Here is a 24112-nt window from a genome sequence, read left to right as displayed (position 1 = left end):
ATTCTACTATTGTTGATACCATTGAGTCAGAAACGACCCATATCTGACCATTTGATGGGTTTTCAGAGGCAGTAAGTCTCACAAGAAGAGATTGTACATCCTGCTCACATAGAGTACTTGGATTTGAACAGTGTACCCTTGCATCTTGAAAGCAGGAGTGGCATCCACTTCCAAATAGCTTGCCTCTGGAAACCCTATGAACTTGGAGAAATGAAAGTTATGCAAGCGTTCAGGTCTTTTGTTCATAGGGTTGCTATGAGTCATATATGAATCAACAGCACTTAACAACAACACTTACATCAGCAGCACAATACCTTACCACTAAACCACCAGAGTTCCCATTCAACTAGTGTTGTTGTCATGTACTGTCAAGTCACTTGCAACTCATAGCGAACCTATGTACAACAGCCTTAAATCCTGCTCTATCCCTTGCCAATCTTATTGTCTCCGACACACCTAACTCCATTACCCCAGTCACTGAATAAATCCATCTCATCAAGGGTCTTCCTCTCCTGTGATGTCCCTCCACCTTCCCTAGCATGATGTCCCCTCTCCAAGGACCTGTCCCTCCTTGCAACATGTCCAAAATTTGTCAGCTCTGTCTCGTGCTGTCCTGTCCTGGTTCTATGCTAGTACTACTGCTCTATCTCTTTCTTAGTCCGTTTCCTCTAGTCTCCTGCACACATCTCTGGACCAAAGAATGCAATAAGAATGCAATGCTGCTTTCTTTTTTTTATGGTACTGACTTGCTCAATTTAATAAGCCTTTTAGGGTGACAAAACTAACCAACACTGTCATTAGAAATCTGTACAACATGGCATCAGGATCAGAGGCAGATAATACAATCTTCCTTGTTCAAAGTGAGGAAGACTTCAAATGCTTGCTGCAAAAAATCAATGTCTACAGCCTTAAATATGGGTTACATCTCAGCATTAAGAAAACAAAAATCCTCACCATTAGGCCAATCGGAAAAAACATAGTAGAGAGAGAAAAGATTGACATTGTCAACCATTTCATCTTGCTTGGTTCCACAATCAACATCTTTGGTGCCAGCAGTTAAGAAAACAAAAGATGTGATGCATTGAGAAAATATACTATCAAGGACCTCTTCAAAGTGTTAAAGAGAATTACTGCCAGTTTCAAAACTAAGGCTTACCTGATTCAAGCCATAATCTTCTCAGTTACTCCTTATGTATCTGCAAGTTGGACAATGAACTAAGCATGACAGAAGGAGAATCAATACTTTTGACTGGTAGTGTTGGAAACTAGTACTGAATTTCTCACAGACTGCCAAAAGGTAAAAAAAAAATGTGTATGTTGGCTAACATGCAACCAGAATTCTCCTTAGAGGGAAAGAGGTGAAACTTATACTTTGGACATATTGTTGGAAGTGCCAGTCCTTGGAACTGAAGAGGACCTGAAGCACCTGTTGCAGAGGGTCAAGGACTGCAGCCTCCAATATGGCTTGAGGCTCAATGTCAAGAAGACAGAGATTCTCACCACTGGGCCAATTGGCAGCATCAGGATGGATGGTGAAGAGATTGAGATTGTACACAGCTTTAGTTTGCTTGGCTCCACCGTCAACAGTCTTGGCACCAGTAGCCAGGAAATTAAAAGGCACATTGCCATAGGAAAGTCTGCTGTTAGGGACCTCTCCAAAGTACTGAAGAGCAATTGTGTCTCTCGGAAGACTAAGGTACGTTTAATATAGGCCATGGTCTTCGCAATCACTTGTTATGCATCAGAGAATTAGACAATGACTAAGGAGGATAGAAGGAGAATTGATGCTTTTGAGCTTTGGTGCTGGAGAATAGTATTGAGAATACCATGAACTTCTAGGAAAACAAACAGATGCATCCTGGAAAGGGTTAAACCAGGTGGCTCCTTGGAGGCAAGGACTCTGGGGCTCCGTCTAACTCACTTTGGACATGTTATGAGTGGAGACCGGTCGTTGGAGAAGGATATCATGCTTGGGAGGGTGGAGGGCCAGTGCAGGAGGGGAAGGCCCTTTATGAGGTGGGTTGATTCAGTGACTGGGATAATTGGGATGGAAGTGTCAGGGACAGTGCGATTGGCACAGGACAGAGCAGAGTTTAGTGATGTTGTACATAGGGTCACTATGAGTTGCAAGTGACTCGGTGGCACATAACAATAATAACAACAACAATTGAGTAGAAAGGAAATGATTTGAAAGATATTTAAGTCATGCAATTAATAAAGCTTTAACAAGTAAAATTTGTGGAATAAAAGGACTTATGCGAATGGTTTCAGAGATTTGTTTTAGAATTAGCCATTAATTAGGTTGGATTGAAAGAAATAAATACCATTTCTATCCCCAGCCATTTGCACCCTCTTGGGAAAGTAATAAGTTAGTGAGACCAATTTTAGAAACTTAGAATATGAGAAATTTGTGGATTACCAAAATTATGGGTTTAAATATCTAAGATGAAAAATAATCAGGATTTAAGATGTATCAGCTCATTTGGTAAGGTTGAGAGAGTCAATGAGAGTTTTGTTTTTATTTTCTGGAAATAGTAGCAATTCTCAGGATGCCTGTAGACAGAGAATTGATGTGATCCAGGGGCAGTATTAATCCAGGCCTACGAAGTGCAGACTAGACTGGCTAGGACTTTGAAAGCAGGAAGACCATGAAATGAACCTTCTTTGTAAATCTAGGCATGAAAATATTCAGGTGACAAGCATCAAACTAAAGCTAGTATTGGCATGACTTGTGGGAAAGGAGGTTCCCTATAAACTTAAGCTAAAAGAACCAGTTAAACACTTTTACATCAGCATAATCTGTATTGCTCTGAGCAAGTTGCAAGGGATAGACAGTGAGGTCTCTGACAGGCGTCTCATCTACAACCGGTCCCATACGTACCACAGTGCTTTTGACCTGGTGATAGAGAAGAAGCCTATGAGCCTGAAATGCTGATGCAGATCAAGGCCAGATAGAAATAACTAACTTGTGTTATGAGTATAGATTTCAAAGCCTAGACCTAGGGAAATAATAAATCTCTTATGATCACACTCAATCCTGGAAAAGTCTTAAATTATTACTCTTTTTTATCACTTGCAAGCTCTGTTGTCTGACATTCCACTAGGCTGTTTCTTTCCTCCGGGTCCTTCTTTAGCCCCTTGATTTTTATGACTTGCAACATTTAAAATAATATTTTAGACTTTGGACCTGTCAAGTATTTATAGATGAATGGCAGGGCTGCTATACCAAGGCTAGGAATCCGAAATGCTTTTGGACTCCTTTATGCTTTGCATTAGTCATGTCAGACAAGCCCAGCTTCCCCAGAAGTCTTTCCCTAGCCTCCCTTCTGTCCTTTCAAGCTACTAAACTAAGTTCTGGAAGGGAGAACAGCTCGCTTCAGAAAGCAAAAGGAAAAAAGTACTTTCTTGTTGGGGATAGAGCTATTTTTATTCCAAAGAAGCTCCAAATAATGCATTTAAGTTTGGCTGAAAGGTTGCCAAGATACACTGAGATGAGATTGTTTCTGTATTGTTAAAAAAAAGAATCTGGCTATAGTCATGCCTTAAAAACAGAGGCATGGGCAATATCTGCTAAGTTCTTACTAGGCTTTGATTTGCGTTATGCTATGTATGTTTGAATGAATGTGCATACAGTATGATTTGCATGGATTGTCATTTATATGCAGAACATAGTTGATATACATATTAATGAATATATATATATTTATGAAAAATTCAAATTCATTGTTGTCGAGTCAGAACTGTCTCATAAATGACTCTCCATTAGGTTTGATTTCTGAGGCTGAAAATGTCCCAGGAGGAGATTGCTCATCTTTCTCTGGAGGTGCTGTAGTTGGATTCAAACAGCGAAAGAAGCATGACTGTGAGTTAGTAGGTCAGACCATTAATTACTCATATGTAAATTCAGATTGAGGCCATGGAACACTAAGAGAACCTTTTAAATATGGTAATTATAAGTTGCAAGTGACTCGACTACACATACCAACAACAACAACAACATGTATGTGATGTTATGGCAGGTTAGAGATGGTCACAGAGCTTCCATTCATTCCATCAAGAAGTGTGATCTATTTCCTATCCTCAACTCTAGGTGGGCTCTGTAACTGCTTTGACTGATTGACTATGGCAACTGTTGTTAAGTGCTATCAATGTGAGTATGCTTTACAGTGAGTGACCCTATAAACAACAGATCTGAACTCTGTCCTATCTTGCACCATCTTCATCATCCCTGACATGTGTGAGTCTATTGCCAAAGACTCTGTAACAGTCCATCTCGTTGAGCGTCCTCTTCTCCTTTGCTAATCCTCCACTTTTCCAAGCATAATGTCCATTTCAAGGAATAGCCTCTCCTAACAACGTGTCACCAAACTGTGTCAAGAAATCTGGAGGACAACCACTTGGCCAACTGACTGAAAGAGATCTATATTTGTTCCCATTACAAAGAAAGGTGACCCAACAGAATACGGAAATTATCAAACAATATCATTGATATCACATCAAAGCAAGAATCTGCTGAAGATCATCCAAAAACAACTGTATTACCACATCAACAGAGGACTGCCAGAAATACAGGCTGGGTTTAGAAAGGGTTGTGGTACTAGGGCTATTGTAGCTAATGTTAGATGGATCTTAGCTGAAAGCAGGGAATACCAGAGAAATGTATATCTGTGTTTCATTGATTATGCAAAGGCATTTTACTGTATGGATCACAGCAAACTGTAACTGACTCTGAGAAGAACGGGAATTCCAGAACACTTGTTCATGCTAATGCGAAACCTATACTTGGACCAGGAGGTTGTCATCAGCACAGAGCAAGGGAACACTGCATGGTTCAAAATTGGGAAGGGCGTATGCCAAAGATGTGTCCTATCTCCATACCTTTTCAATCTATATGCAGAACAGATTATTCGGGAGGCTGGGCTCTATGAGAAGTGTGGCATCAGGATTGGTGGAAGATAGATCAACAATCTACATTAAACAGATGACACAGCCTTGCTTCCCAAAACTGAAGAGGACCTGCACCGCTTGCTGCAGAAGGTCAAGGACTGTGGCCCTCAATATGGATTGAGGCTCACTATCAAGAAGACAAAGATTATCACCACTGGGACAATTGGCAGCATCAGGATTGATGATGAAGAGATTGAGATTGTTCACAGCTTTAGTTTGCTTGGCTTCACAGTCAACACTCTTGGCACCAACAGCCAGGAAATTAAAAGACATATTGTGATTGGAAAGTCTGCTATTAGGGACCTCTCCAGAGTACTGAAGAGTAATGGTGTCACTCTGGAGACTAATTTGCGCCTGATACAGATCATGGTCTTTACAATTACTTGCTATGCATCAGAGAGCTGAACAATAACTAGGGATAATAGAAGGAGAATTAATGCCTTTGAACTGTGGTGCTGGAGAAGAATATTGAGTGTACCATGGACCACTAAGGAAACAAATAAGTTCATCCCGGAGAGGGTTAAACTGGGCTGCTCCTTGAAGGTAAGGATTCTGAAGCTTTGTCTAACGTACTTTTGGACATGTTGCAAAGAGGGACCAGTCCTTGGAGAGGGACGTCATGCTTGGGAGGGAGGAGGGACAGTGCAGGAGATGAAGACCCTCCATGAGGTGGATTGATTCAGTGACTGGGGTAATGAGGGTGAGTGTGTTGGAGACAGTGAGACTGGCCTAGGACAGAGCAGAGTTTAGGGCTGTTGTACATAGTGTCACTATGAGTTGCAGGCAACTAGATGGCAAATAACAACAACAATGTGTCTCACCACTGGGCCAATTGGCAGCATCATGATAGGTTGGTGAAGAGATTGAGATTGTTGACAGCTTCAGTTTGCTTGGCTCCACAATCAATACTTTTGGTACTAGCAGCCAGAAAACTAAAAGACAAATTGCATTGGGTAAGTCTGCTGGCAGAGACCTCTCCAAAAGACTGAAGAACAACAATGTCAGGTTGGCCATGGTTTTTGCAATTACTTATTATTCATCAGAAAGCTGGAAAATGACTAGAGATGATAGCAGGAGAATTGATGCCTTTGAACTCTGGTGCTGGAGAAGAGTATTCATCCTGGAGAGGGTGAAGCTCAGCTGCTCCTTGGAGGCAAGCATTCTTGAGGCTTCATCTGACACAGTTTGGACCTGTTGCAAGGCACGATCAGTCCTTGGAGATGGATGTCATGATTGGTGGCATGGAGGGACAGCACAAGAGAGGAAGACTTTTGATGATATGGATTGATCCAGTGACTGGGGCAATGGGGGGGTAGGTGTGTTGGAGACAATAGATTGGCAAGAGATAAAGCAGTGTTTCGGGCTGTTGTATATAGGATCTCTATGAGTTGCAGGTGACTCGATGACACATAACAACAACAACGTGTCTAAAATATGTAGGACAAAGCGCTACCAACTTTGCTTTTGAGAAACATTCTTGTTGTACTATTCAACAACACATTATCTTTTAGCAGCCCCTGGGATATTCAGCAATGTTGAATTACTTTCTAGATCCAGATGTTAATAGTCTTGCAGCTTGCACTTGCCTGCTCTTGGTACATTTGTTAGTATAACAGAGACAATTAAGAGAGTAACAACAGCCTAACTTACTGAGTTTCCCTAGTAAATTCTTTGTCATACAGAAACATAATTCCCAGTGAGTTTTCATTATAAAAAAAATAACAATGTGAGTCAACATACTAGTTTTGGTAATACAGCAATAGGTAGGTAAAATAGACCTGGTGTCTCATTCAACTGCTGAACTAATTTCAACTCATCAGGTATCATAGATGGGAGGCAAACCAAGTTTTATGATATTTCGATTTTTAAAAGAGATTGTCTTTCAAAGAGGATTAAGAATTATTAAAATTATTATTAAAGTTATTAAAAATTAGTAGTAAAATTTAGATTCATCAAGAACATTTCTAAGATCACATACAGAAAAATACTGAAAATTTGGAGATCTTAATTCACGTGTATGTGTGTGTGTGCGTGTGTGTGTACTGTCAAATCGGATTTGACTGGTACAGGATAAGATTGCTCCTCCTTCTCCAGCAGAGCATCTGATGGATTTGAACCACATACCTCTTCGATTGCATGCAGCTTCTTGCCACTAGGCCACCAGAGCTGTCTTAATTCACTTTTAAGACCAATTTAGGTAATTTTATACTCTTCAGTATTAATGTTTTTCATTGGCCAAATTTCAGCAACTCTAATGACTTGGAGAGTCTCCTCCAGATGGGAAGCCCCAATGGTAGATAAGCTTTGATGTTGCTAGATACATATGAGTAGGCACCCTGTGTAAAACAGAACAAAGCACTGTCAAGTTCGGCACCTCTTTACAATAGTTGTTTTGTTTTAGCCAATTAATGTGTCAATACATCTCACCATTTTGATTGACCCTCTATTTTACCTAGACTCGTGTCCTTCTGAAAGTACTTACTGGTCCCTCCTGATAACATGCCCCTGAAACGAGACAATTTCACTTTCGTCTCTCCGAAAGAATATTTTATGGCTATATTTCCTACAAGGTAAATTTGTCACTGTTTCTTTAAAAAATCCATGTAAATTCACTATTCTTCATCAACATCATAATTCAAAGACATCGATTCTGCTACAGTCTTCCTTATTTGTTGATCAGTTTTTACATGTGTGTGAGGTGATTGGACATACCATAGCTTTGCAAGCTTCTGGGAAATCTTCCTTTTACCATTGGTAATATCAAAGTTCTACTTCACTTAGTGAGGAAACAACACCAAGATCAGGGGGAAATACTAAAGTACAGATCATATATAAAAAGGTTTATTTATTCAATATAGAAAAAAAGATATTATCTTATGTCTGATGAGATAAACATTCTCATGTGGTATTTACTAAGAGCATGATTTAATAAATACTATTTGAAAATCAGCTATTGCAATACGTTAAGTCTTAAATACAGATGTAAATATAGAAATAGAGATATAGATGTAATCTTCAGTGGCCTAGTGGTAAGGAGCTATATAACAACCCAAAGACTCACAATTTGAAACCACCATCTGCGCAGCTGCTCTTAGAAAAAAGATAGGCAATCTCCTTCCTTCTAATTTACAGCTTCTGAAAACTTACTGGATGGTCAGCTATGGGTCAGACTTGTCTTTATGGTGCAAACAACAACACAAGAACAATGTCATTGTAATTATTAGATGTAATTGAGTCAACTTTAACTCATGGAAATACATGTACAATAGAATAAAGCCCTTTCTGACACTCTGCCATGCTCACAATCTCTACTATACATAAGCTCAATATTGTCATTGTACTGATCTATTTCTTTGAGCATCTTCCTTGCTTTAGATGATTTTCTACTTGCCAAATGCCTTTCCCGGGACTGTATCATTCCCAAAGTATGTAAAGTGAAGTCTCAAAATCCTTGCCTCTAAGGAACACTCTGAATGCTCTGTTTAAACCGTTGCACCATAGATGAGTCTTCTGGTAATTGAAATATTTATGGGATACCTTTCAGTATCAAAGCAACCAAAGCACCAAAGCCAGGCACTGCAGTAGAGCAAATTGATAAGTGACGGATACCTATAATACAGAATATTTACATTTAAGTTCTTCAGAATAAATCTGGAAGTAAAATATGATTGTAATAGAAGTGTGTCTTCTAAAAATGCTCAGTTTAACTACCTTATAAGACTACACAAGTTAACTTCTGGGTTGTAAACATGACTCAAACTCACTGAACCTATTTTATCTTTCATAAAGGCAATTTCAGCATATACACATAATACATATATTTATACAAATATCTGTATATAATCTTTAGCTCACCCTAACTGTTCCAACTGTACATAGTCACTCCAATGAGATTGAGAACTAAAATAATTATCTTAATAAAGGTATTGCTGCTTTGTTAGTTTTGTTTTGTTTCAGATAAAGAGAAGAAGGGAGGGGGGGAAGTCCAGCTATCTTCTTTATTCCTTTCTAACCACTGCCCTCTCCTCATCATTGTCTTCATTTTTCTTTCTCTTATTCTCCTTCTTGTTGTTATCCTCATCGAGTTTCCCACCTCTGTACTGCTAACTAGTCATTCATTCTAATCACTGCTTTTAATGTTCAGTTAGCACTGTGAGTTGGTCTTCTTTTTTAAAGTTGATTTGCATTTGAGTCATCATTTTTATGAACAAAACAAAAATCTACCCGTTTCTCTCTCTGTCTCTCTCTTTCTCTGTGTGTGTGTGTGTGTGTGTGTGTATGCAGGCGCGTGTGTGCTCACGTGTGAGTTTTTATGAGAAGATATTATTAGAAGGTTCTTAAGAAAGTTCTAGATCTTTCTTATATCATAAATATACTTGTCTTAAAAAATACTGGGACATAGATAGGAGTGTCTTGATGTATATTGTTGGTTGCTACTGATTAAATTCTAATTTCTGTTGACCTTATGTATAATAGAATGAAACATTGTCATCTCTATAATATGCAATATTTTGAACCTATCATTGAAACTACTGTGTCAATTAATCTCATCAAGGGTTTCAATCTCCATCTTCTCTAGCAAACATGGCATCCTTTTCTAAGCATTGTACTTTCTTGATGATTTGTTAAAAGTAAGTAAGATAAAGTCTAAACATCTATGTCTCCAGGGAACATTACTATTGTATTTCTTCTAAGATTTCTTTGTTCTTCTTAGAGTCTACACAAGTATATACTTATGCAAACATATGTATACATAAATTATACATGATATATAAATTATGTCCTCTATCATCTTGACAGGCATGGTCTCTTTTCAAACATCATGTTTATGTTGAGAGCAACCTCTACTAAAGATTTATTATTTTATTTCCCATCTTCCTTAAAATAGTGGTTTATATAAATTCTCTGTAAAAAATTCAGCACTGAATTCAATGATAAGTTAAAAAAAATCCCATATTTCTTATTTACTTTTGTGTCCTCTCAAACTGACCCCTTTTCCAGTTAAAAATTCCTCTCTCTGTATCCTGTTTGTGACAACATGTGTTATCTATGACTGTGACACATTACTGCAGAACATTTCATGTTTTGCCTTTTCTCTTCAATGTCTTGGAATTTGCATTATGTGCAATTTTATAAGGAGTATTCTTTGTTTGACACAAGGCATTCTTTGTTCCTCAGTGACTTTATTCCATGGGAAAATGTGATAATGGGTATCATGAAAACCACTTTATAAATGATTCAATGTTGAATAAATGCTCCCAAAAGCTGACAAACAAATGAGCAAAAGATTATTCTGTTTCTGCAAAGAAAAGGCTATATGTGGAAGAGAAAAAATAGTAGAACAAATTCGAGAAATGTGGCACATATTTTTGTTTAATATAGTCTGGCAGATTTTGAAAGTACCACGGAAAAGGTTAAATTACACCTAGCAGTATGTAGTACTCTGGGTTACCCTGGCTCTAGCATTTTTTCCTAATAAATGCAAAGTATAAGACTAAACATTTTTTTTTCATCTTTTATCAAGCTGCTTTGCTCTAGCAAAGGAACATAAGAGAAAGAAAATTGGCTTTTATATAATCAAAATATCATGGCCTCAATAGCAGCATATGCATGCATTTATTCATTCTAAATATGATCTACTCTTGCCCCACTGTTTCAAGCACTGGGAATACAGCATTAGAGTGGATGTTAGAGAAAAAGAAAAATTCCTCTACCTTTAATAGTTTTGTATTCTTATGTGTAAGACAGCCAATAAACAAGATAATAGAGGATAGGTTACATAGCAATAAGCACTAAGAGAACAACAGACAGGTAGATGGAAGTAGTCTGGGAAGGTTGCAAACTTAAATAGAGAGGACAGCTTTCTCTGAAATCATTTATCTGAGTCGACACATAAAGAAAATGAGAAAAGATTGAATAATTACAGAGAAAAAGAAATGAGGACCCAGGACTAAACAGTGAGAATTTCCGAAAGAAAATTATCAGAGAGACAAAGATGAACTAGTAAAGACATACAACAAAGTGTCCAGTGGAATAGTAAAAACCCAAAAGACTGGAGTATCGTAAACAACCAGTGAAAATAATGGTTTAGGAGAAGGAAACTTATACCAAGTGCCACTGTTCCTTCTCCATGAGAATAAAGAATAAGACATGACTGTTGGTAGTTGGTGTTGTTAGGTGCCATCAAGTTAAGAATGACTCATGTGACTCTGAACAAAAGGTCTTAATTTTGTCCAATCCTGTGCCATCCTCACAATCTCTAACATATTTGAACCCATTGATGCAATTACTCCCTAAGTCACATGATTGAGGGTCTTCCTACTTTCACTATCTCTCCATCTTCCCAAGCATGATGTCTCTCTCCAAGAAATAGCCTCTATGAGCAAAATGTCCAAAATATGTTAGACTATGCTTCATTATCTTTGCCTCCAAGAAGCACTCTGGTTGAAACTTCTCCTGTATTCGTAGGATGAAAAATACATTCAAGAAGCTGGACTCTATAAAGAATGTGGCATCAGGATTGGAGGAAGACTCATCAATAACCTACGTTATAGAGATAACACAACCTTGCTTGCTGAAGTGAGAGAACCTGAAGCACTTGTATAAGATCAAATACTGCAGCCTTCAGTATAGATTTCATATCAATGTAAAAAAAACCCAAAAATTCTCATCACTAGATAATAGATAATAAGAAACATCATGATAGATGGAATAAAGACTGAAACTGTCAACTTTATCTTACTTGGATCCACAATGAATATACTTGGTACTAATGTTCAGGACATCAGGAAATGCATTGCATGAAGGTCTGCAGTCAGGTACTTCTCAAAATTATTGAAGAATAATGATGTCAGTTTGAGGACTAAGGTGCATTTGATGTACCTGATGAACCCGGTGCACTATGCCTGCATAGTCTTTTTCAATTATTTGTTATGCTACTGAGAGCTAGACAATGAATAAAGTTTAGGGAAGAAGAATCAATGCTTGTGAAAGGTGTTGTGGGAGAAGAATACGAAATCTTGGAGAATGTAGAAATGTTAGAACTTTTATAAGAGTGTTGGACAGCTTGTAGAGGACAGTATCTGTTTAAAGAAGTTCTGGACACAAAATATTTTTTTAAAAAAATAGTCAGTATTTTAAGGGAGAAACAAGATGTACAGAGTTATTTTAATTTGTTTTGCAATTTCCTCCATGCAGTTAACTGTCTCTAAAAATCTGCCAGACGGTCAGCTATGGGTTGGTTCCTACTCTACGGCACACAACAACATCAAAACAGTAATAGTGAAAGACTAGAAAGAAACAGGAATCTTGATGTAAAGTAGACAGAAGACTCTAAGACGGAAAAATGGAAAAGGATTCAGTGAATGCAGGGAGGGAGGGTTGGATTTGATCAAAAGCAGATATGGTTTTTTCCCTAAACAAGCTCAAATACAAAAAGGTGTTGTTAATTTCTCTCAAGTAGATACCTGTCTTTTGGTTCAAACTTCACATCCCAGAGCCTTCCCATAATTATTCACAGAACTGTTCATTTACTTGAAAGGCTTATTCAACCTATATCACACCTCCGCTATTGTCATATGTCCAAAGCTTACCTACTTTGAAAGACCCAGTGAAGTTGTATTTCATTCCTAGCTCTGTTTTCTTGTTTAATTGTTGTTATACCAGTCAATCAGAATTGACTCAGAGCTGACCTGCAGCAGATTTTCAAAAGCAGTAAATCAAATGCGAGGAGACTCCCATCTTTCTCACTAAGAGCAGCTGGGGGATATGAACAGTGTGCCCTTTGGTTGACAGGGTAACTTCTTAACACTAAGCCACCAGAACTGTCTATATTTTAATACTCCCCAAATATCAGCTTCATGGATTTGTGTCTTTAATTATGGAATATTTTATTTTGAAATATATTTTCCCTGCTCCCCAAATTGATTATATGATCTTGAGTCTGAACTACTTTCTCACATCTCCTTACAGCTCCATGGCCCTTAACGACTGTGTATGTTAAATAAATATTATGATAAATATACTATACAGTGCATTTCCCCCTGACTGATTAGGAGACAGTACAAAATGAATTTATAGAGAGTTAGATATCAGAGTTAGTGTTATGAGAAAGCTGATATCTGACTTCTTAGAACAGGTGTGATTTCAAGTAAACTGTAGAGCATTTCAGAGTTTCTTCTGATATCCATTTTGGTCTTTCAGTTTTTTTCTCATTATTTTGATGACCTTTTGCCTTCTTTGTGTATGATATTCTTGATGTCATTTCTTAAATCATCTGGTGCGTGGTCATACGTATTCAATGCATTATATCTATTTTTGTAGTGGCTTCCAAATTCAGGTAGGATATACATAAGGCCATGGTTTGGCATTCCTTAATTTGTTTTCATTTTCCTCAACTTCAATTTGACCTTGCATATGAGCAATTGATGATTTGTTCCACAGTGAGCCCCTGGCCTCATTCAGACCAATGATATTGTGCTTCTCTACTGTCTCTTTTTCCACAGATGTAGTCAATTTAATCCTGCGTATTACAACAGACTTGTTCCATGTTATTTTACAAGATTTTTTCAAAGGATTTACAATAAATGAATAACAGTGAATAGTCTTCAAATTGTCATGCAGCTAACCAAATTTCTGTGTTGTCTTTGGCTGTTCAAATCCACCATTTGCTTTTGTGGTAGAAAGATGGGTTGTTACATCCTATCATGATTTATTGCTTCAGAAACCTGATGGAGGGGTCTATGTGTTGAGTCCTACTCTGTGCCTTGGATGAGTATGTGAAATTGTTGGTCATACAAAATTCCCTGTTCATGGATAAGAAGATAGAATATTATGAAAATGATAATCCTACCAAAAGCAATCTACAGCTTTGATGCAATCAATCCTACTATAGATAAAAAAAATTAATTTCCCAAGGAGATGGAAAAGACAATTTCCTGTTTCATTTGGAACGAAAAGAAACCCAGAATAAGCAAAGCTCTTCTGAAAATGAAAAATGAAATAGAAGACCTCTCACTTCCTAATCACAAGATCAAATTCACAACGGTAGTAATCAAAACAGCATGGCATTGGTATAAAGATATGGAATTGAATGGAATCAAGAATCCAGAAAAAAACCTATTGGCCTATGGTCAACAGGGAGTTGATATTTAAGACCCATTATATGAGGAAATGACAGTATCTTTAAAAAAAAGATGCTAGCAAAACTGGACATCTGCCCATAGAAAACTGAAAGAAGATGCACATCTCACACCATATACGAAAACCGACTCATGGGGATCAAAGACCTAGAGGTAAAAAAATCCCAAACCATAAAGATCATAAGAGAACAAAGTGGGAAACCCTGGCCTATGACATAAATAGGCTTGCAAACATAGCCAAAAATTCACAACCTGGAGAAGCTAAAACTGACTAATGGGATCGTGATAATTTTTTCACTTTCATCTTCTGTGTCTCCAATTCTACATTTTAAACTACTTTATATTGTTTAGTCTTACTTATTGTAATCTGGTTTGGGATTCACCTCCCCCTTCTCTTCTTCTTTCTTTCACTCATATTTTTCATTCTGGATGTTTACTATTAAATATCTTCAAGTACACTCAGCATTGAGGAACTGAAGGAAATTTTTGTGTCTATTATTTTTATTTTTATAGTGTATTTATATTTTTTCCTAAAATCCTCATCTCTTTATGAATATTGTCCATTTACCTCTCTCAACTCATTGTCATGGAGTCAGAGGAAACCCTAGACTAACTAGTCTCATGTTCTGATTCAAATTGGTTTCCAAGGCTATAAATTCTTACCAATATACACCAAGAAATTTTGAAGACAACTGCCTGGCCAACAACTGGAAGAGATGCATATTTGTTTCCATTTCTAAGAAAAGTGATCCAACGGAAGATGGAAATTATTGAACAATATCCTAACTATCACATGTAAGCAAAATACTGCCAAAGATCATCAAAAAACAACTAGAATATTACATTGATAAAGAATTGTCAGAAGTTAAAACTGGGTTTAGAAGAAGGCTGTGACATCAGAGATGTCTGCTGATGTCAGATGGATCCTGGTTGAAAGCAGAGAGTACCAGAAGATTTTCTATTTGTCTTTAATTGACTATGGAAAAAAGGCAGTTGACTCTGGATCACAACAAACTATGGCTAACATTGAGAAACAAACAATGGAATCCCTGAATGTTTAGTTACGTTCATATAAAATCTTTACCTAGACCAAGAAGTTGTTGTCAAACAGAGCAAGGGAACATTGCATAGTTTAAAAATCAAAAATGTTGTGTGTCAGGGCTCTATCCTTTCTCAAGGATAGATATATATCTATCTCAAACAAACCATCTGAGGAGCTGGGCTCATGAAGAAGGTGACATCAGGAATGGAAGAAGACTTATCAGCAACCTGTGTTATGCAGATGATACAGCCTTGTTTGCTGAAAGAAAGTTTGAAGTGCTTGCTGCAGGAGATCAGACTTCACCCTTAATGTGGATTAGATCTCAAAAACAAAAGACAAAACTCTTCACCACTGGAGAGATAGGCAGCATCATGATAGGTGCAGAAAAGATTGAAACTGTCAATGATTTCATCACACTTGAATTCACAACCAGCACACTTGGTATCAGCAGTCAGAAGACCAAGAGAGTGAGAAAGTCTAAAGTCAGGTACCTATTCAAAATTTTTGAGGAGTAACGATATCAGTTTGAAGACTAAGGAGTCCCAATTCAGACAATGGTCTTTTAAATCACTTGCTATGCATTGCAGAGCTGGACAATGAGTAAAGATGACAAAAGAATTGATACCATTGACCTGTGATGTTGGAAAAGAGTACTGATTAACACATGGAACACCAAAGGAACGAACAGATAAGACTTGGAGAAAATGCAGACAAAGGAGAGTGCTCCTTTGAGGCGAAATGACAAAGCTTTGTCTCATACTCTGGATATGATGTTAGAAGGAGCCTTTCTTGGAAAGATACACCATGCTTGGGAAGGTAGAGAGTCAGAAAAACAGAGGAAGACCCTCAGCCAGATCGTTTGACTCCAGTGACTGCAGCAGTGTGCTTTAGTAGGTAAAAAATGGTGAGGGTGACACAGGATAGGCCTGGGCGAGATCTGTTGTTCATTGAGTCACTTTGACTCATACTCACATCAACAGCATCTAACAATAACAGCATAAGTCACACAGGAAGAGATTATCCATTTTTTCTCTCAGAACAAGTGGTGGATTCAAACCATCTGCCAGTGGGTTTTCAGCTACAACACAACTTCTTACCGTGAGCCGTCACAGCTCTCTCCTTTCCCACTTGGCCACCAAAACTGTTAACCTTGGCTGTTTTAAAAAATTGTTTCTAATTACTTAAAACCTTTTTACCTTTAAGTTAAAGGTAAAGGATTTACCTATTTATTTTCTGATAAATTACGCTATGTTCCTTTCTTGTATTTTATAATTTATTATTGAAAGATTGATTTTATGTGTACAACAATGAAGACTAAGTAAATAGTAGATTTCACTTAGAAATAGTCACTTAATCTATCTTCATCTGGTTAGAATAGAGCTGGTTTTAGGTGTTATTCTTGCTGTTGTTGTTATTAACCCTCAATGTATCATAAACTTCAAATGTGTCCAGTGGCAGATTGCTATTGCTTTATTTTGAAGGCTGAGACTGAGGTATTAGATTGCTAAATATTATTAAATATTACTTTACTCAATGTTCATGGTCCACATGCAACTTCTAGACATTTCTACATGCATGTGTCAAGAACATATTCTTGCTCTATGTTCTTGCCTTTTTCTCTAGCAACAGTCTATTGCTAAAGGTTTGTGAGAGATTGTGGGGACATGTTTGTTGTTGGGAAAAGAAGAATGCCAATGAAAGAGAAGACCGTCAACAAGTTTGGTTGACACAGTGACTAAAATAGATGATTTTAAGAATACCAGAGGTTGTGAAGATGGGACAGGGTAGGGCAGGGTTTCAATCTATTGTGCATAGAGTCACTATGAGTCCTTACTGGATTTTATGCTTATTAGATGAAGTACTAATTTTGGTAAAACTTCATGTATTTGAGACAATGTTGTCATCTTTTTACGAATTTTGGCTTAACTTGCTAAAGTTTATCTAACTATATTTTTTATCATCTTCCCTAAACTCTTGGTTGTTTTGTAAACTGCCCAAACTTATTTTTATTGCTATAGATACGATTGCTTTATTTCATAGATGAGGATGTTTAAAAATAACAAATGACTGCTACAGAACATAAAGAAAATAATTAAATAGTAGAAACAATCTGGAAAATAGGTATTTGGACTTTGAGTCATAGATGTTCTCCATTTCACAAAGATATTAACTAAAGCTTAAGGCAGTTTCCATAATCTCTATATTGCCACAACCCTTTGCATAGCGCTAAGCACATAATGGGCTGAAAGAAATTTCTGTTTCATGAAAGGAAAACAATAATAAAATGAAGAAAGGAAAGAAAAAGAGGGAAATAAACAGATGTAGAAGAGGAAATTATAATAATTAAGATGAGAGAAGAAAGGAAAGTCCACATTATGAAATATTTGGGAGAAAAATAAAATTTCCTTTCATGTGCTCTCAGGACATGATGACGTGATTTTTACTTTGTGGAAGTCATAAACTGCAGATGTTGCTCAGCTTAGTCTGATTACAATGACAAAGGCACTGCCTGGGCTATAAATAGTTGGTCAGATTGATTTCACATCCTGCCCTGGTTCTCCTGCCTGCTTGATGGGTATGACAGCATGATCAATGAGTGATTCCATCCACTAAGAGTACAGAAGCCTCCCCTGCACTCTCATCTGGAAGATGACACTCGGGCTCATTAAATCCAGCACAAAGTAGCTCCAAAGACATATATGCTATCAGAGAAATTGAGCCAAAGTACATTACCATTGAACCAAAGGGAAATGTGATTTAATCAGCCTTTCCATTCTCACCTACTCATAGTAAGACAATTTGCATCTTCCCTGAGCCTGTTAGGATCAATATTAACTGCAGTGTAACTGGCCAAGGCCGATGTCAGTCAAGGTTCAGGTATAAGAAAACTGTCCAAGTGGACTCAGGGTCTCCACTGTACATGTTACTGTGAAAACTTAGAACTGAAACTCAGAAAACAGAAATAGAATGAAGCCACAGAAACACTTAACCTGAGAGAGTCATTCAACCCCACTGATGTTCAGCTTCATAACAGTACAGACTTTGAGGTAATGTAGCACTGGATCAAACTCTTCAACTCTATGAAACTGAGTGTTTTCCTTTCTTTTTTGAAATGCCTGTCTTGCACCTCGGAAAAGAGCTAACGGTTGTTTCCCTCAGAGGTTGTTCTGAACATGAAATGAAGAGCATGCCCTGAAGCATGGTTTCTGAGTCAAATGCTTAGGGCTTGAATGACAACAATCTAATCTTTCAGTGCCATGAATGCTAAATGACAGTCATGTAAATCTTAAAAATACTAATATAACAACTAATATTATCATGATCACTACTATCACCATTATATTTGAAGGGTGTTTAGTCATAGTGTCTTTTAATGTATGTTTATTCACTTAATTTATTATGGGCATTACCATTCTAATAAAGGTTAAGAATCATAGGACCTTAAATCTATTAAGGAGACCTGGTCTTGTGGTGTTGAAAAATATTAAACCCTTAATTAAAAGGTCAACACTTAAAATCCATTAGCTTCTCTGTGAGAGAGAAACATGGCAACCTACTTTATAAAGATGTTGAAAACCTCATGGGACTGTTCTTTGTCTTATGGGATCACTATGAGTCAAAAGCAACCTGATTGCATTGGGTGTTCTTGGCTTTGTGGTTGTTGGGTTTTGTTCTTTTATTTGTTTAACTAATTAAGATTTCATTTTTATTTTTTCCCTTGTTTTGCATTTGTTATTTATACACTAATCTGAGGTGAGTCACTCTCACAAAAGCACTTAGTGCAGATGCTGTTTCTGACACTGGTCTTCAAACCTGGCACGTTTGTACAAGGTTCATGTTTGGTCTAAGAGTCAAGGTCAAAACAACTTTAACATTACTCTAAGTATGGAACTCTGATGAACTAATGGTAAGGAGTTGTGCTGTCAACTCAAAGGCAAGGAGTTCAAATTCACCAACTGCTCTGAAGAAGAAAGACCAGCAGTCTCCTCCCATGCATTCTGCAGTTTCTGAAAACCCATGGAGGGTAGCTATAAATTAGTTTCAGCCCCAGGGCACACAACCAAAGCAACAAGAAAACATTGCAAGACTTTTCTACTTAGATTTGTGGAATGTTTCCATTTATTTGACAATTTCTTTTCTAGTTTGCCACTACTTCTAGGTTGCATTTGTTTTGCATTCTAGGATAGCTATGCTCACTTTCACTGTAAACTCAAAGCATGTAGACAATGCCAATGAAAGAAGTTGAGTCTCATATAGAACAGAGTTTAGTTTCAAACAGAAGCTCAATGAGTTGCCTTATGCAAGTATTGCCACATGCTAGAGTAAGTTAACAAGACGCTAACTATGCCATGCTGGAAACTCTGTCCTAAATAGAAAAGTAGAACCAGTGTGTTGCAGATGGATGACTCTAACCACAATATATGAGAGAGTTTCTCATTTCTACTTGTCCATCATTTTGTGTAAAGATGTGTCAAGACCAAATCTGCTACACAAGGTCTCTAAAGTGTTAGCAAGGATGTCACTTTGAGGACTAAGACAAGCTTCACCCAAGGCATAGTCTTTTCAATCGCCTCCCATACATGGGAAATCTGAACAATGAATAAGGACTGAGAAAAACTGGTGCGTTTAAAATGGTGGTGTTGGCAAAGAATAATGAATACCATGGACTGTCAAGAGAATGAACAAATATATCTTGAAATGAAGTTAAAATAGAATGCTTCTCAGAAAAGGGAATGGTAAAACTTTGTTTCACATACTTTGGGACAAGTTACCAACAGACTGAAGTCTCTAGAGAAGCTACTTGATAAAGGTTCAATCAAAAAGAAGATTTTCAATGAGAATGATTGGCACAGTGGCTACAACACTAGGTTCAGTTATAACAGTAATTATAAGGATGGTATAGAACCAAAGCATATTTTACTCGACTTTTCAAAGGATTGGTATGAGTGGAAACCAACTCAATGACACCTAACAACAGCAACAACAAAACTACAACAAGATGTCTCCATTTTCACTGTCATCTCAAACTAACCCTGAAAATTAATGGTATATAAACTGACGTGTAAGATTTATCAGAACTTGGTGACCAAATACTTGTGCCTGAATTAGCCTGGGGAAAAAGTAAGTTGCTGTTGAGTGTAGATAAATCCTAATTCTCCACTATATTATCAATACGTATTTTTCTTTAAAAAGAAGACTTTTTCCTTAATGGCATTAAGCTTCTAGTGTCAAAGACCCAGCTAGGAGATCTGGTTTCAGGTATAAATAACATGAATCAATTTAATCTTTCAGATTTTGAGAGAACATCATCTCATTTGTATGATGAGGGAATGGCAAGAAGTAGACGTGAAATGATTCAAGTTGGAAAACAAGGAAAGAATTCTGGAGAAAACTAAAACAAAGTGTATGCTATCAAGAGAAAAATTATTTTTACTTATCCAGTCTATTTTTTAAATTTTATTTTACTAGTTTATTTACAAAATTAAAATTATTGCTATTTAGTAATCCCTTAAGTTTCACAGCATTATATGAAATAATCATTACTATAAACCCACATATTTTACAGATGATAAATCTGTGAGGTCCAATGACTTGTTAAGGTAATACAACTGCCAAGTGGCTCTTGTAGTTTAGTTCTGCTAGTTGTGAAAGTTTGGTATTTTCATTGTATCTTGTGTCTCTGCAATGTCTTATTGTCCAGGACACTGGGAATAATAAAAGGCCATCTCTTGTAATTTCTCTCTTTCAAAAATCACATCTTTCCTCTAAATTGGCCCCAAAACTGTGCACAGCTCCCTAAAACTTCAAGTCATTGTCCTTCCCTGTCCTCTGAACGCCAGTATCCCTGTTTGAGTCCACTTAACACAGTATAGGTATCCTTACATCTTACAAATTATGATTGTCTCCTGCTTAACTTCTTTCTGCTCTTTCTTTGTAATGTTGTTTTGCTCTCTCCTTGCATTCATTGTGTCTTAGATTGTTGATGTTTAATTCCTCAACCCTATTTTTTCTCAATTCCCACCATTATCCCGTATTTTCAGATCTCATTATATCTCTCATAAGTCCTTAACCACCTCCTTCCATCCACCAAATTCAGCCATCCCAGTGACACCAGTCCTTATTTCACTCCTCTACTGTCCTCCCTTCCCCCTTTAGACTTTCATATACATCTTCTTACTTAGCCTTCTATTTTTACTATAATGGTCTTATGTAGTATTTATCTTTATAAAACTGAGTTAGTTCACCCAGCATAATGTTCTTTAGACTTTTTCAGGTTGTATAGTGTTTTGTGAAATCATTGCTCTTTAGTGCTCCTTAGTGCTGCACTTAGTATTCACTGTGTGAATGTATCATAATTTCTCAATTTATTTATAAGATCTTTTTAAATTGAAGTGGAATAGACACAAAGTCATATTTTGGTTCTTGCAGACTTCTTATTCAGTTGAAGGCTAAGGTAAACCTTAGCTATGAGAAGGCTATACCTTTTCAATCATTTCCTATGCATCTGAAAACTAGACAATGAATAAGGATAACAGATGAACAATTGATGTCTTTCAGCTTTTAGAGAAGAGTATTAACTGTCCCAGGGGCTGCCAAAAGACCAAACATATATGTCTTGGAGAAAGTATGGTCAGATTGTTCCTCAGAGGCAGAGATAACAAAGTTTCTCTTCATTTCAACTCTCTCCACCATTCAAGAACTCCATGCATTAGAGAATAATTAGTCCGATTTCCTTCATATTTACCACCAATATCCATTTAAAAATTACACTACTATAAGATCTGATGAGCTTTTTGTTTGCTTTCTGTTAAGGAGTTAGTTAATTTGAGCCACATTCCTTTGTGTTGACAGTACAACATTTAGCTGAGACTGGACAAAATCCATCTGTTCATGAAATGATGAAGAATTGTATATAAAATATAAAATATGTGTACAAAGCACAATATATATTATATATTATATATATAATTTATATACTTTTAAAACACCCAGAAATCAATTCATCTACACATGGCCAACTGGTATTCTACAAGGAAACAAAACCTATTAAATGAGGAAATGACTACCTCTTCAGCACATGGTGCAAATGTGGACATCTGCCTGTAGAAAAGGGAAATGGGGTCTACATCTCACACAATACACAGAAATAAACTCAAGGTGGGTCAGAGACATAAGAGTAAAGACCAAAACCATAGGTATCATAATAGACAAAATTTGACCAAATTTAGAAGCCCTTATTGTTGTTGTTGTTGTTGTTGTTGTTGTTGTTATGTGCCATCGAGTCAACTACAACTCATAGTGGCCCTACGCACAATAGTTCTGAACTCTGTTCTATTCTAAGCCAATTTCACTGTATCTGCCACACTAACTCTTATTACTCCAGTTATTGTGTCAATCTGTTTTATCTGAGATCTTCTTCTCCTACCCTATCCTTAACTCCTTCTTAACATGACATAAATAGGTTTGCAAATATAGCTAGAAGTGCACGACCAGAAGAGGAAAAAAAATTAATGAATGTGAATTTCAAAATATCAATTCCATTTGTGCACCAAAAACTTTTTCCAATGGGGCAAAAGAAAATTTATTAACTGGGAGGGAAACATTTGGCAATGATGTCTCAGAAAAGGACCTCATAATAAAAGTTTACACAATTCTACAAGGACTCTAAAAAAAAAAAAGACAAATAATAACAAAATGGGCAAAAGACAAAGAGATTTATCACAAAGGGAGACACTGAAATGGCCAAGAGACATCAAGAAATGCTCAATATCACTGATAGTCAGAGATAATGTCTCACCCCAAAAGTAGTAGCAAAGTTTAATTAGGACAGCAAGCAATAAATGTTGGAAAGTGGAGATATTAGAACTCTCATGCAATTGCTGATTTGGATTTTAAAAAGATACTCTGGAAGGCTATTTGGTGTTTCCTCAAAAATCTGAACGTAAAAATTCCATATGACCCAGCTATTACACTCCTAAGAATATACACCAAGGAATTTAGAACTGAAACATGAATGGAGAGATTTACAACTTTGTTTATAGCAACATTACTCACAAAAGAAAGAATATGGAAATAGATAAAATGGTCATCAACAAACAAATGGATTAAGTAATTGTGGTACATTCACACAATGGAATACTATGTAGCATTAAGGAATAACAATTTTGTAAAATTATATAAAGTGGAAGAGTCTAGAGAGCACTATGTTGAATGAACTAACCCAGTCTCATCAGGACAAATACTGCATAAGATTATTATAAAAATGGAAGAATAACTAGTAAGATGTGTATAAATATCTAAAAGGGGAAGAGTAAAGGAGTAAGGGGGCAAAGAAGAGGAAACGGATAAAACTAGAAGAATTTAGTGTGCAGATTCTGGGAAAGGATTGCAAAGGTATAGGAAAGAGTCAAAAGGAAGTTGAAGGTAGGGTGCAATAATAGACACACATCAATGGCAATTAAGTACATAAAGTACAATGTATATGGATGATTCTGTGAAATGGTGTAAATAAAAGTTTGTATAGAACACAATGTATAAGTGATATACAAGGTAAGCAAATTATTGCCTGAAGACAAAAGGGAAAGGGAAGAACAGAAAAAGAGGAAGGAGAGATGATCATTGCAATGGTGGAAAAGAGAGGAGACAGAGTAAAGTTCATTGGGGTCTTGGGAGAAAATGTGTCCATAGACATAGATAAGTGGTAGGTAATTGTATAACTGTTGTTGTGAAGTGCCATAGCAACCCAATGAAGAAGAGTCCTCAACACTTGTGTGTCTCTCATCCTCTCTCCAGGTTCATAGGATATCTGGAGGCAAGCTGTTACAGAAGTGGATGCCACTCCTCCTTCTAAGCTTTATTTTTTTTAATTAATTTCAATAAACATCTACAGAGATTTTGGACTTCCATTCATTCATTGTTGCACTTTTCTCCCTGCCCACCCTCCCCACCCCCCCCAATTTGCTCCTCTCCTTGAAAAGCAAAA

The sequence above is a fragment of the Elephantulus edwardii genome, unplaced genomic scaffold (genome assembly GCF_000299155.1).
Source record: "Elephantulus edwardii isolate Elephantulus edwardi_28Jun2011 unplaced genomic scaffold, EleEdw1.0 scaffold00009, whole genome shotgun sequence".
NCBI classification, from domain to species: domain Eukaryota; kingdom Metazoa; phylum Chordata; class Mammalia; order Macroscelidea; family Macroscelididae; genus Elephantulus; species Elephantulus edwardii.
The sequence above is the reverse complement of the archived record's forward strand: the minus strand, read 5'-3'. Positions refer to the sequence as shown.